The sequence below is a fragment of the Saimiri boliviensis genome, chromosome 3 (assembly GCF_048565385.1).
Source record: "Saimiri boliviensis isolate mSaiBol1 chromosome 3, mSaiBol1.pri, whole genome shotgun sequence".
Taxonomy (NCBI): Eukaryota; Metazoa; Chordata; class Mammalia; order Primates; family Cebidae; genus Saimiri; species Saimiri boliviensis.
Window position 1 is genome coordinate 84,199,027 of NC_133451.1, and position 13,664 is coordinate 84,212,690.

A 13,664-nucleotide genomic window follows, 5' to 3' on the forward strand; every position below is an offset into this window, starting at 1 on the left:
GATTATAGTACTGCATTCCTTCTTGGAAAAATCAACAACTATTGTCTTCTAATTTATTCACTTTCTCCCTATTCCAAAACCTTTCCCCTCTTTTGTCATTAAAGGAAATTTTACTCTACTATCATAAAATCATATACTGTATCCTTTCTACTGTATGACACAGTCAAATTTTGCGGTTTACAAAAACTTTTCTATGATATTCAATGGGATCTCTCTCTCTCTCTCAAACACACACACACTTTCTCTCTCTCTCTCTCTCTCTCTCTCATCCTCTCATCTCTAGTCTCTCTCTGTCTCTCTCACTGGAATGAACACACACATGTGCAGGGGACACACACATGTGCTGGCAAACACACAGCTTTTCAAGACTTTAATTTTGTTCACCAAGAGTCTCAGTAAGTCTAATTTGCACCTCAAAGTGGAACAGTGACTTCCTTATTCCCGGCTCAATTGGGTGAACCACACGAAATAACAAATACCATTGAAACAATGCATGGCAGAGTCAAAAGACAATTAGGACGTAGGCATTACTGGGAGTGAAACCATATTGACCTGCTATCTCAAAAACGTCACTCCCTTTAATCATCTTAACAAAACTACAGCTTTTAACTTATTGACTCCTCATTTTCTCACTCTAGGTGTTCTTGCAATTTAGGCTTCCTACAGTACAGCTCAGATCGTATTTCTCCCCTTCTTATGATTTTCAGTGATTTCCCATGGCCCGTTAAATTAAGGACTTATCTGAATTTTAACATTTGAGATGTTCCTAACATGCCCCCGAATAGCTTTAATTTTGTCTTTTTCCGACATGTTCTCTGGGCTTCAGTAACTTATACTTATCACACTTCAGATAATACTATTTCTTCTGATTAGAATGAGCCCTCTTACAAGTCTGCCTGTCAAAATCTCACCCATTGTTAATGCCTATGTTAAATCAATGCCATGCTGAAAAGTTTGACCCCAGTAAACTGGAAATCATTTACTCTTTCATTCTGTATTTGATATTGACACTTGTCATCATATTCTTCGATAAAAAATATTTTCCAAAATTAGATAATTGCCAATCTAAAAAACAATATGGTGTTATGTCTTTTAGTAGTATATGTGTCCTTTTAAGATAAATTTGGACACATAAATAATAAATTTTAACATACATAGGTATTATGAATCACAGTTGAGAAGCATTTTTGTCCTTTAAGAGTAAAAAAATTCTTCCGATTAATATTCTTTTCTAATTGTGAATAAATACATTTCTTCCATTCTTTGGTAGTTTTTCAGAAAGAATATGCAGCAGAGAATTATTTTTAAAAATTAGAATCAGTGTATACGCTCAGAAATTTTCTGTTGTGTATGAATAAAATCAGAATTTCAAATGTAACTGAGAAAATATTTAATGAACAAAAACATAATTTTAAATGTAACTGATAAAATTTTTAAGGATACCTAATCATATTCTAAGATATTTTTCATACCATAAATAAATATCTTACAAAATCATGATTTTTATGCAATAATTAAAGCTAACATTTTGAGATTCTTAAAAAAGTTGCAGTTTTATGAGTGATATCAGATACAGAAGTTAGGCAATCTTCAACACCTAAATATAATGAAATTTGGTTTTATCTAGGTGATAAATGATTTTGCAAGAGATGTGTTGGTTGATATAAGAATTATCAAATAAAAAGCAAAATTGTGTAAGTTGTTATTTATTCTTTCATTTGTTTATTAATTCAGCAAATATTTTTTGAGCACTATGTGTCAGTCACCGTGTTATATACTGGTGATTAAAAAAAGTGATCAAAATAGACAGACTCTTTCCCATTACCCAGATATTCATTTTCAACTGATATTAGTTGTTCTCATGAAGAAGATTGCCAAATAGAAAATCTAATTTCCTGTTAATGAGCTATGAGTAAATAATTAACAATGACATTGTATAAGCATCTACTTTATAAAAGATTGTTTAAGATGAGGCTTATAAAACAATATACCAAGCAAACTTAATAATTTCTGATATATAAGTCAGTTTTTATTCATCAGAGTAATACTTTTGGATACTTTAACTTTTCTTCTCTTTATTTTGTGGCATGTCATTCTTAGTTTAGAGTTAGATGAGAAAATATTTTTAGTGAAAATGTAGTTTTTGTTTTTGTTTTTGTTTTTGTTTTAAATCACAAAACTAACTCCAAGAGAACTTTGATTGAAAGTTTTACATGGAAACAATTACTGCTTTCATTTATTTGTTTTTTATTTTTCATTTTTATTATCACTTCACTCTACTGGGCAGAAATGCTTTTTTTAAACCTGAGAAACCCTGTTTTGAATAATTTTCTGATAGAATTTATAAATATAAGCTAAAATGTTAAAGCAAAGGAAATCATAGATATTAAGTGATGCAAATAAAAAGTGACTGATAATAAAATGCAGCAGTGTCAAGAATACTTGTACAGTATGTTAAGACAGATTTTACTCCCTAAGGTACAAAGAGAAATATCTATAAAATATATATTGTCTCTTAAGAGAATATATTTTTGCCATTACTTTTTATTTACTAATATGCTGTTTATTATTTCTCAGATTTGAATATGTATAACACTTAAATTTATGACAAGAATTGTAATACTTAAATGTAACAACATTATCTTCTTTTTGTGTTATTAAACACAAAGCAATCCATAACATAAAACTTACTTTATGTAAATATGTAAATTGAATTATGATTACTCATGCATTTGTTTGGAAATTTTGAGTGCACTTTCAATTACGTAACTGTCTAATGGTTATAGGTAGAAAGGGTGACTTCTAGAACTGAGGAAACTGTGGCTTAGGGAATATATATGATTTCCCTAAATATACACAGCTGATTTACAATGGAGCCTAGGCTGATATCTGAGTCTCTTTCTACCTTGCCATGTTTATCATCATGTGTTTAATAACATAATGTCACCTAAGGAATAAATAATATGCTTTAACAAACAAATTATGGCTGCTATTCTTGCACACTTACCTGTTGATAGTTGGTCCTGTGGCAGAAACTGGTAGTTGCTTATCCCATTTTCTTGCATGATAGAACTCAGTAGTATTGATAAAGTCAATATGCTCAATTAAGAATTCCATATCCAAGCCTACTTTCAATTAATGTTGGATTTGTCCCACTGCTGTAGTCAATATGGATCGAATGCAAGTTGAAACCTCTTTTAAAAAGGAGGTACATTTCGCTGACTGACCTATGTCCTTTTTGACTTTCATATATCTGTCTGCTTCTGTATGCTATAGACATAATGTCTAAAGCTGCAGGAGCTGTCTTGAAACTTATAAAAGCTAGGAGGATCTAAAAGAGCCTGACATCTTAAGTCATTACTTTAGATCTGAATGCCTACTTCCTGACGTAAGGTTATGTAAGAGGAAAAGATACCTCTGTTATGTGTAGTAAACTATTATTTGAATATTTTGTTACATCAAAACAAACCCCATCCTTAAATTAATCCTTAAATATGCAGCTACTCATACTTATTAGAGATGAATGGTAAATCATGCCCTATATGTAAATCTAATAAAGTGGAGCAAGAAAAGCATATGCTGATGCAGTAAAAAATGACACAGAAAAACACAGAAGTTGTGCTTCTGCTGGAAACACATGACTGTGATATTTATTACTGAAAGAAGAAACATGAGTAACCTCTAACAGAAAGGGAGATAAATGTGACTGGGTGTGGAATTTTCTTGAGGGTAGTAGAACCTGATTCAGGATGGCTCTAGGTTTGAACCACATTTAAAGTTTATCTAAACTGATATTTTCAAGTGTGTTATTTATATTTTCTTCATGAAAGTAGAAGAAACTCAAAAATTGTTTTTAGTAGAAAGTCATTGTAAAGATTACACACCCACAATATTATGCATAATTGACCTTTATTTGTGAGCTGGAGAAATTCATACCACTAATTGTCCCTTGATTTTACAACACATGCCTGGAACCTACTAACCAGCAAGGAACCCACCATATTCTTATTTGAGAAATGATGAACCATTTCCTAAGGCAGCTGCTAACAGTTTATTGGACATGATAAAGTTATATGATCTTTAACTGTCTTCCTACGCACAATCAGCATCAGCACCCTTGGATGTCATGCCTGAGCAAAAGGAAAAGCTGATGGCCACATGGCCTCTCTTGATTCATAAATGATTTCTGAGTACTGCTATATAAAACATGTACATGTTGTAGTTTTTGCAAAAGTGAATATCAAATCTATTTAAGTCTAGGACAAACTTTTTTTTTCAAAAATAGAATAGAAATGTATTTGCAAAGTAATCAGTACATTAACATTATCACATTTAAAACAGTGCTCTAAAGCTAGAAAAAGACTTTAAATATGGACATATATTAAATATTTTTCATCCCTAAGTAGTTGCTCTTTTCCTCTGACAGGAAAATAGCGCTGCATATTTCAGCTATAAAATTATGCCTAGAAATCTAAAAGTCTAAGTTATTGTTTACACAAGTTCAACTAATTGTTTGGTATAAATAATTACTTAGCAATGATATCAGCAGACATCTGTTTGCTTAATTTTAGAGAGGTTTCTCTTGAGTAGTCTAGCTTCCTAAATTAATGCTGAAACTTGGCTGAGTCACAAAGTAAGCAAAATAAACACTGATTGATTCCGAAGTCACAGAAATATTAAAAGTCACAGAAATGTTTCTGAAATGGACTTTTAACTGTCAGCATAACTTTTTTAACTAGTCAGCATATAAATGTACCTAGTATCCTGCAGTTCTATTTCCATAGTTTTGTCTAAACTATCACAATGCCCCAGGACTCTCATAATTTGATTCCATTGAGCTCAATTTTTCATTCTAAGGAATATGACACTTCTCTATACTATTTTTTTTAACCTAACTTGTATATCTCACATAAAAGAGTGGAATATTTAGGTAAAATTTGAATATGATACTTATCTGACAATTGGACGTAATAAAATAATCTAATATGCATAATTATTTTGTTAACCTATGATTCATAAATCTGTCACCATGAAAAATAATAATTTTGAATAGGACAGGTTTAATGTATTTTAATATTGTTTTTTATTATTTCAATCCATTTAAACTTTTATGATCTCCTTGAAATATTCAGGGTCTAACATTTGCTTTTTGGTTCATTTTTCCCCAAAGATATTCTGATCTTCTTTATATTCAATAAAAAATATTCCTATGATTTGATAAAATTATACATTGCAAAGCACCTTGCATTGTTTTGCCTTTTATAACAGCCCAACTATAAATGGATATTAATTTAAAATCTTATGTGAAATGAAGTGATATAAGAATACTCAAGACCCTCGCAATATCATATCACATATTACTAATAAATGGGAGTTTAGAAATCAGAACTCTAGATTCTGTCATCTTATTTCATTGTTTAGTCAAAATAATCTGGAAGAGGAGGGGTATACATATTGTTAAAAGAAATTTTGTACAACCAGAGTGTTGTGGAGAGAACAAAGGAAAGCTAAATAATGAAACTGGGTCCACGTGGAATTTTTCATATGGATGCATTGATGGAAAGGCATTGTAGGAGAAGGAAAGAGCCTGAGTGAAGGCCCAGAAGCCTGAAAGCTCCAGGAAATGTTGCTTAGTCCATGTGACTTGTCTAGAGGCTAGGTGGGTGGAAGGATCAAGACAGGAAGCTATAAAGGAAGGCTCTGGCTAGCTCTCCAAGTACTTTGGAAGCAGTAATAATACTCATCTCACATGCCAGATTCTTTGCTGAGTGCTATATACATGATGCTTAATTTTGTCATCCCAGCACCCTAGTCAGACTCTTCTGATATCAACAGACACATAACACATGAGGCAGAAGCAATATTTCTACACTTTCAGGCTACTTGATTTTCATCCAGGGATTTTGCTGCTATAAAAGTAATGGGAAATGAAGGAAATAAAATCTTTATGTGACACAAAAATCTTTGGTTGATTTGGGCTTAATGCAATCTTTGATAATAAATAAACCATGTTAATTTCTTTAAAAATACAAATATTGCTAACCTAAACTAATATACAAAAATATATTAAACATACTTATATCCAAAAATATATTTAAAATACAAAAGTGGAAAAAAGTGACTTTATCTTCAAATCTCCAGGATGTAGTTTGCATGTTAATAATAGCACATTTGATTTATAATTTGCCTAATCTGGAAATACATTTAGATTATTGAGAAACCATAGTGATTAAATAGAAAGAACATCTGATTTACACTTATATTTTGGCCCTGTTTATCATCAAGATGAAATGTTTGTGGAATCAACATACACTTACTGACTTGTGACTATGTTTAAGAGCTATGCTAAGTAATTACATGTGAGGTTAAGATGAAGATTTTGGTAAATTTATTCTGAATGACTTTAAAATAGTTGAGTAAATGTTTGCTCAAATGGCTTCAGTCTCGTAGATAATAGAAATTAGAAAAGAAAAAAATTCAGAAAGACACTTTTCTAAAGTGGTAAGAGTCTTTCAGAGGCATTCAGAGTTTTTGCTACGTTCCAGGAAAAGACTGGAGTATGCATGTTATTACTCTCTCTAAGAAGCCAAGAATTTAGCTACTTTAATGCTGTACTCCTGAGAATGAGAGGCTACCTCTACTTCACTTCTTTCTTTGTTTCTTCTCTAAAAAATGGTGAAAAGAGAACAAATTGGAGAAAATAACCCAATAGAACTAAGTTACATTAACTCTTCTCCAACAAACCTTAAATGAATTAGAGCAAATTAGCAAAAAAGGGAAAGCTAGATGTATACTGGATTTTGTTAATTTTTCAATTGTCTTAAAATAGTTTTTATTTATATGTTTGAACAAACTTTACATAAACTACAGATATCTATTGAAGATAAATTAGAAAGAAGAATAAACAAGACAAAACTACCTCTAATGCCAAATATATTTCCCATTAGCTGAAGGGATCTTGATGCTTAAGATTTTGAAAAGGGTAAGTGCTATTGAGAATTCTGAACACTAATATTACAACACTTTGAAAAACTGTTTAAATACTTGAATCAGCTAACACCTTAAATAACACATTCTATTTTGGATTATACTCTTTTCTCTCATTGTTTTTTAAACATAGTTTGAAGGCTATGCTCTTTATATTTTAAGACATTTATTTTATATTATTATTATGTGCATATACTGTACATTTTTAACACCTCAGTATGCTATTCCTGATTTATGATATAAATTTTTAAATGGAAGAATATAATTGTAACTCATTCCCAAAATACATGACAGATTTCGATGGACAAACATCTTTTTAATTTTTAATTTTAATTTTTTATTTTAAGTTCTGAGATACATGTGCAGAACTTGCAGTTTTGTTACATAGATATACATGTGCCATGGTGGTTTGTTGCCCTTATCAACTCATCGTCTAAGTTTTCAGCCCCACATACATTAGGTATTTGGACAAACATTTTTACTAAGCTACTATATTTTATTATTTACATAATTTGTACACTAAAAAATATTTTTAAATGGTAATCTTACACATTAATGTTTAATGTGTTATACCACTGATAAAAATCATGTCATCTGAGTTAATTTATATGATGATTCTTCAAGCATACATTTATTTTAAACTTTAAGCTCCTCCTAGGCCCCATGCTAGTTTTCTTATAGAATGCATATCTGTAAGTTTCTTTTTACCTTTGTAATATTAATCATAGGATTTTAAGTCTGGAAGGAATTTTCAAAATTGCAGTCTGAATAAAATTTCTCAGTTTTTAAAAATAAAAATAAGTGACTAAATAAAAACAAAATATCAAAGAACTTAAGATGTTTCCTCAGAGGGTTGTTTGGTAATACTCTGTGAAATAAAAGTAAATGATGAATGTAGAAATCAAGAAATTTTTATTTTTTATTTTCGAGACGGAGTTTTTCTTTTGACGCCCAGGCTGCAATACAATGGCGTGCTCTAGGCTCACTGCAACCTCTGCCTCCTGGATGCAGGATAATCTTCTTCCTCAGCCTCCTGAGTAGCTGGTATTACAAGTATCTCACCATCACACCTGGCTAATTTTTGTATTTTTAGCAGAGATGTAGTTTCACCATGTTGGCCAGGCTGATCTTGAACTCTTGATCTCAGGTGATGTGCCCACCTTGGCCTCCCAAAGTGCTGGGATTACAGGTGTGAGCCATTGTGCCTGTTGAAATTTGGTTATTTTTATAAAATTAAAATGAAATTTACCCAGGTAGGCAAAGGAAGTGAAATTTTATGTAACAGATGTTTTGAATCATGAGAACAGTTTTTTTTTCCTTTGTTGTTAAATGTTGCTGTGATAGATAACATCATGATTTCCCAATACAGAATGTCGTCATTGTATTCACAGCAGTTCCAAAGAGTCCAAGATTAAAAGAAAAATATTTAGCTAAGCCTTAAAAAGGAACAATAATAAATTATACTTATAAAAAATTTGTTAAAAGCATCTAACATGATTGTTCATCTGTAGCTACCAACTAGTGTAAACTGCATAAAACTTATCACGTGTCTCCTATTTCAAGTGTATTGTAAAACTTGAAAATGTTCTTGTTTTACTAATTCAGTTATAGCACTTACCAGTGTTTATTCTCTTCTTGGTTTTCAGTAAACACTTTCTATAACAATATTATATTAGTTGTGTGGTAGTAGTCCTTTCTCAGTATTGATGTTATGGTGTTTTAATTTTCTTGGGCAATTGTGTTCTAAATTTATTTTAAACTAAGTTATTCAAATCTGCTACTTTGATTATTTTATTTTGCCAAATATTTTCGCAACTGTAAGCACCGAGGGCAAATATGATAAGAGTAACCTCTTACAAGTATAACACATTTGCAGGAATGGCTAGTGCTCGGTAAATTATTATTGTGCTTTTCATAATTAGTGATACATATTTTTTTAATGCTATTCAGTGTACCCTGGAACTTAAAGTGGAATAGCAAATCTTATTCATGTTCACCGGTGTGTCCTAGGTCATTAGCTGACATTGGATAGATATTCTGAAAATACTCTATAAATATTTGCCAAATGGATGATCTGACTACTTGTATGCTTGATACTTTTGTGATCCAAACATTATTCTCATACTGAGAAAATGTAGACATAGCAAAATGTTAACTGGGTTTCATGCCTATTGGAAAAATAATAATATACTCAAATTGTTAAGATTGTGATTGTTAATGCTCGTATACCTGTTTATATGTGCTCCAGAAAACGAGTTCTATAACTTAATCATGACAAAAATAGTCTAGGAATTACCAGAGTAATAGAATAAAAGAGTTATAGATAGAGCTAATTATGTTAGTACTCTAATATGTTAGAATTTCAATTTTCTGGAAGGTCTCTGCAAACTTCCCAAATTGTGTAAATCATGATTTTAGATTTATAGGTAGAGTTTCTAGAGAGCCTAAATGTTAATGGATTTGTTTTTAAAGAATACATTTTGGTAATTCTCAGGTAAAAGGTGGCTCCTAAAACTTACCATAGCCTTAGCTCAATATCAGGTCATTCATTACAATTTGTTTTCATCATCAAAAAATGTTTATGGTTATAACAGTTTCCTTTTCGTTGGATTTATGTAGAATCCAAGTATTTTAAGAGATACTGTGGCCTGGATTTAAAAATCAGGTTTAGAGCACATGAATTTACTTATTTTGATGCTGCTGTATTCATACTTAATTAGGACAGGAGATGCTGAAAATTTACTTAGTGATCAAGCTAATAATTCTCCTCCTGTAGCATCTGGTCTCCAGTGGCCTGGAGTCATTGTCTAACCTGAATTTGGGAATAGTTGAGAAAGTTATTCTCTGTGACCTCATTTGAATTATAGTTGTTGGTGTAGGAAGTATTTAAATTCATCTGAAAATTGTCTGAATATCCTAGTGTCCTTGGCCCAATATTTCTGTGAATCCAAGTGAAAAATCTGAGAACCACAGAGAAATACAACCTCGTTAGTACTGTTTTGCTTTTCTTCTTTCAACGTATGTTTCTTCCCAAAGGACTATATATATATATTACATATACAGACATATTTATTACATATATAAACTTATAATTTATAGATATACAGATTTTTAAAAATTTGTGGAAAACAAATTGAACATTTATTTGAACTTTAATTTTTTAAAAATAATGTATCTACTTTTGCATTTAATCGAGAGGTTTGAGTTTTTAAAATTAAATTATTTTCATTAAAACGATGAGTATTCCTGACAGCAGCAGCAGGATTTTACTCTTGTTTTTACTTTACTTCTTTTTACTTTACTCTTTGCAGCAGCTGCAAGGATTTTCTCTTCTGTCCTATGAGCAAGTTACTGAGTTGCTAATGCAGCCAGCCCATGTTGCAGTACCTCTAGTCTTGTGGATTTGTCTTTGGCACCACTGTTGAAATCTGTGGCCCTGGCTATAGCCTTAATTTACTAGATGATGCACTCCATGATTTCCTTATACTAAGCCAAATCCTCTTCCTGCCCATTGGTTGATGTAGAACATGGTTCCTTCAGGATATCTTAGATGACTATGGTGGACAAGAAGTACAATCTTAGGGAAACTTTCTTAGATACAAAACTAGACACATGTTGTTTGGTTTTATCTCCAATTATCAGGTTTCTTTAGAGAATTTTGGTTACCACAGGGACTCTAGCAGCATCTTATCCCTGCTCTAATCTCTTTCAATTCTCAGCAAGCTCCTTCAAACACTAGAGTGGCTTTTCCTCTTCCCATGTGGCAAAAACTTACTTGTATCTTCTTATATATCTTATCTTCTACTCTTTCTGTACCCTTTCTTATAGCAACACTGTAAATGCAGACATCTAAGCCTTGCTCTTGATATGTAATGGAAATTTTTTGAACTTAATTTTTTTTTTTTTCACAAAGCCTGACTTTCAGGATGATGTCTTTTAAGGACTTTAAAAAAGAATCAGATTTGGAAGAAAAATTCAAGTTCAAAGCTAAGCAATGACCTCTCTGTTTGAGACTGTATGCATATGCCTTTCCTACAGAAATAAACTACCATTGTGTTAAAAGGTGAGAAACTGTAGGTCAATATGATTTATTAGTTTCAAATATTATTCCCTGGAATTGTCTATGAGTAACTTATTTTCACTGCTTTCATTTCCTTTAAATGTCTGTCCGTTTGCTTATTATTTTGTACTTAAAAGGAATCTTGGACTTAGATAAAACTTGGGTTGAACATAACTTTATGGATATGCAGGAAGAATTTACTACCTCAGTCTTCTCATCTGTAAAGTGTCAATAACAATACCTACCTGGTTGTTATCAGGATTAAATAAGTTAATCAGAATAATGTCTGAAACATAATGGATGCTTTATAACATATGTTTTTGTCATTACAATGTAGATTATATGTAGTATCTAATACTTAATAGTATTGTTTGACAAATAAATGTAGAAATATAGGTAAATGCTATGCTTCATATTTATCATTTAGAAAGCTCTGTACAAAAACTAATTACCTTTCTCTTGTTTCCCTTTCTTTTCAAAGTTAACTGCCTTACCTGTGCTCTGAGCAGCATAATTATACATAGACCCAGTGTCATTAAATATCTGTCACTGTTGTATCTTCAATTTCTTTCTTTCCACTAACTGTTCTTATATTTAAACCTTCTCTGTTCTAAAGAAATTGCTGATTTCTGCATCAAGCTTTCTTCTTTCTGGGGACAAACTGTTAAATGAATATTGGACATATATATTCTGGTAACTGCCCAACCTTTGAGCCTGCTTATTACCTTTTCAGAATTACCTATATGAATCTTAATAAGTGATGCTCTCTGTGTTACAGCATCTCTCATTTTCACTAGATAAGCTGAAAATGCCAGATACTTACTTTCCTAGCCTTCTCTATTACTAGGATGGGAACACATGACCCAGACTCCATCAATTTGGTGTACACTTTCCAGAGACACAGTCCGTTCCGAGGAAGGTTCCACCGTTTCTAGGAAATTGAGGGCTTGGGGCAGCTGTGACAACAGTAATAATAGTGCTATCCTTTGTTCAGATCTGGCTGTCTTGAAAGTGCAAACTTTGTTATCTGGTGCTGAGATGTGATGGCAGTTTGTCCTTGCTGCAACGCTACCATGGTGTTTGTGGCTCTGAACTGGTTACCATCTTTTCAATTATGATAACTACTCAATATTCTTTTAATGAATTCCTTTTCTACTTCAATCAACCAGAGTTGGTTTCCATTGCTTGTATTCAAGAACCTTGGCTGAAATAAGAAAAAGTAGGCCATTTTCACTGCTTCATCTCCTCTCCTTCTGTTCTGCCTTTCACTCAGTGTCATCTCGGTTTCATCTGCAGTGGAAGCTGTTTTCTTCTATAGCAATTTGACTTAACTGTGCCAAATGAAAAAGCCTCACTCCGAATCCTGCTGAAACCCTTTGTGGCATGGGGCTTTGGTCCTTCTTTCCTGTGCGACATTATCTTTCTCTCCTGAATCTTTTCCTGCCTCTGACTCCTGCCTTCCAGTTTTATACCTCCCCTTTTCCCCTTGGACCTGCCTTTTAATTGTGATTATCTTTCCTTGATTCTTTCTTTGGCTATTTTCTCAATATAATCTTACAACATTCCTTAAGAAAATTCTTCTGCTTCCACATATTTAATTTCTCCTTCAGATTTCCAGCTTCAAATCTCAAGCCATATTTGCTTGCTTGTCTAAGTTGGCTATTATGTCCACATTTCGAAGTGCTTGCGGGATAGCTCTGTTGACTGTATGTACCTTTCAGACTTAGTATGTCCCAAATTGAGATTGTCCACCTGACCTGCTCCACCTAGGAAATTATCTATTTTACCTGATATTATGTTCTCATTTACTGTGTGCTTGTCAAATGCTCTCTTTCCTTTCTTTGTCCCCGCTTCTCATTAGTAATAACACTTGTTTCTATCTTTGAAATCTTTTTATCACTTCCTCTTTGCTCTTGTCTTTGGAAGAACCTTGGTTTAGCCCTCATTATATTTGGATCGCTTTTGTTGGTGCTGATTCTGTCTTCTTTGAATGTGTTAATTATCTTCCTAAAACAAAGCAGTGTTGATTTTTTTTTTCCTAGTCAAAATTTTGGTTTTTACAAAATAAAATCCAGATTATTTTTTAATTCCTAAGCTTAATTTTTCTAATGTTGTCTACAAAAGACTCAGTGTCTCTGCTAGATTGATCAATTTTATATCTTAAAACTGATTTTGCTGTCTAGCCCTCATCTGTTGTTCAAGCTGTTTTTTTTTTTTTTTTTTTTTTTGTGACTGAAATGTCAGTTCCCTCATATCAATCTTTCAGAGACTTTACATTTCTTTCTTTCTTTCTTTTTTTTTTTTTTTGAGACAGAGTTTCACTCTTGTTACCCAGGCTGGAGTGCAATGGCGCAATCTCGGCTCACCACAACCTCTGCCTCCTGGGTTCAGGCAATTCTCCTGCCTCAGCCTCCTGAGTAGCTGGGATTACAGGCATGAGCCACCATGCCCAGCTAATTTTTTGTATTTTTAGTAGAGATGGGGTTTCACCATGTTGACCAGGATGGTCTCGATCTCTCGACCTCGTGATCCACCTGCCTCAGCCTCCCAAAGTGCTGGGATTACAGGCTTGAGCCACCGTGCCCAGCCCTTGAGACTTTACATTTCTAAAAGCTTA

General features: G+C 32.5%; 1 protein-coding gene across 1 annotated transcript in view; it reads left to right on the forward strand.

Moving 5' to 3' along the window:
- The window catches only part of CCSER1 (coiled-coil serine rich protein 1), a 1,354,615-nt gene that overhangs the window by 961,308 nt on the left and 379,643 nt on the right, over positions 1-13,664 (forward strand). The window lies entirely within an intron of this gene.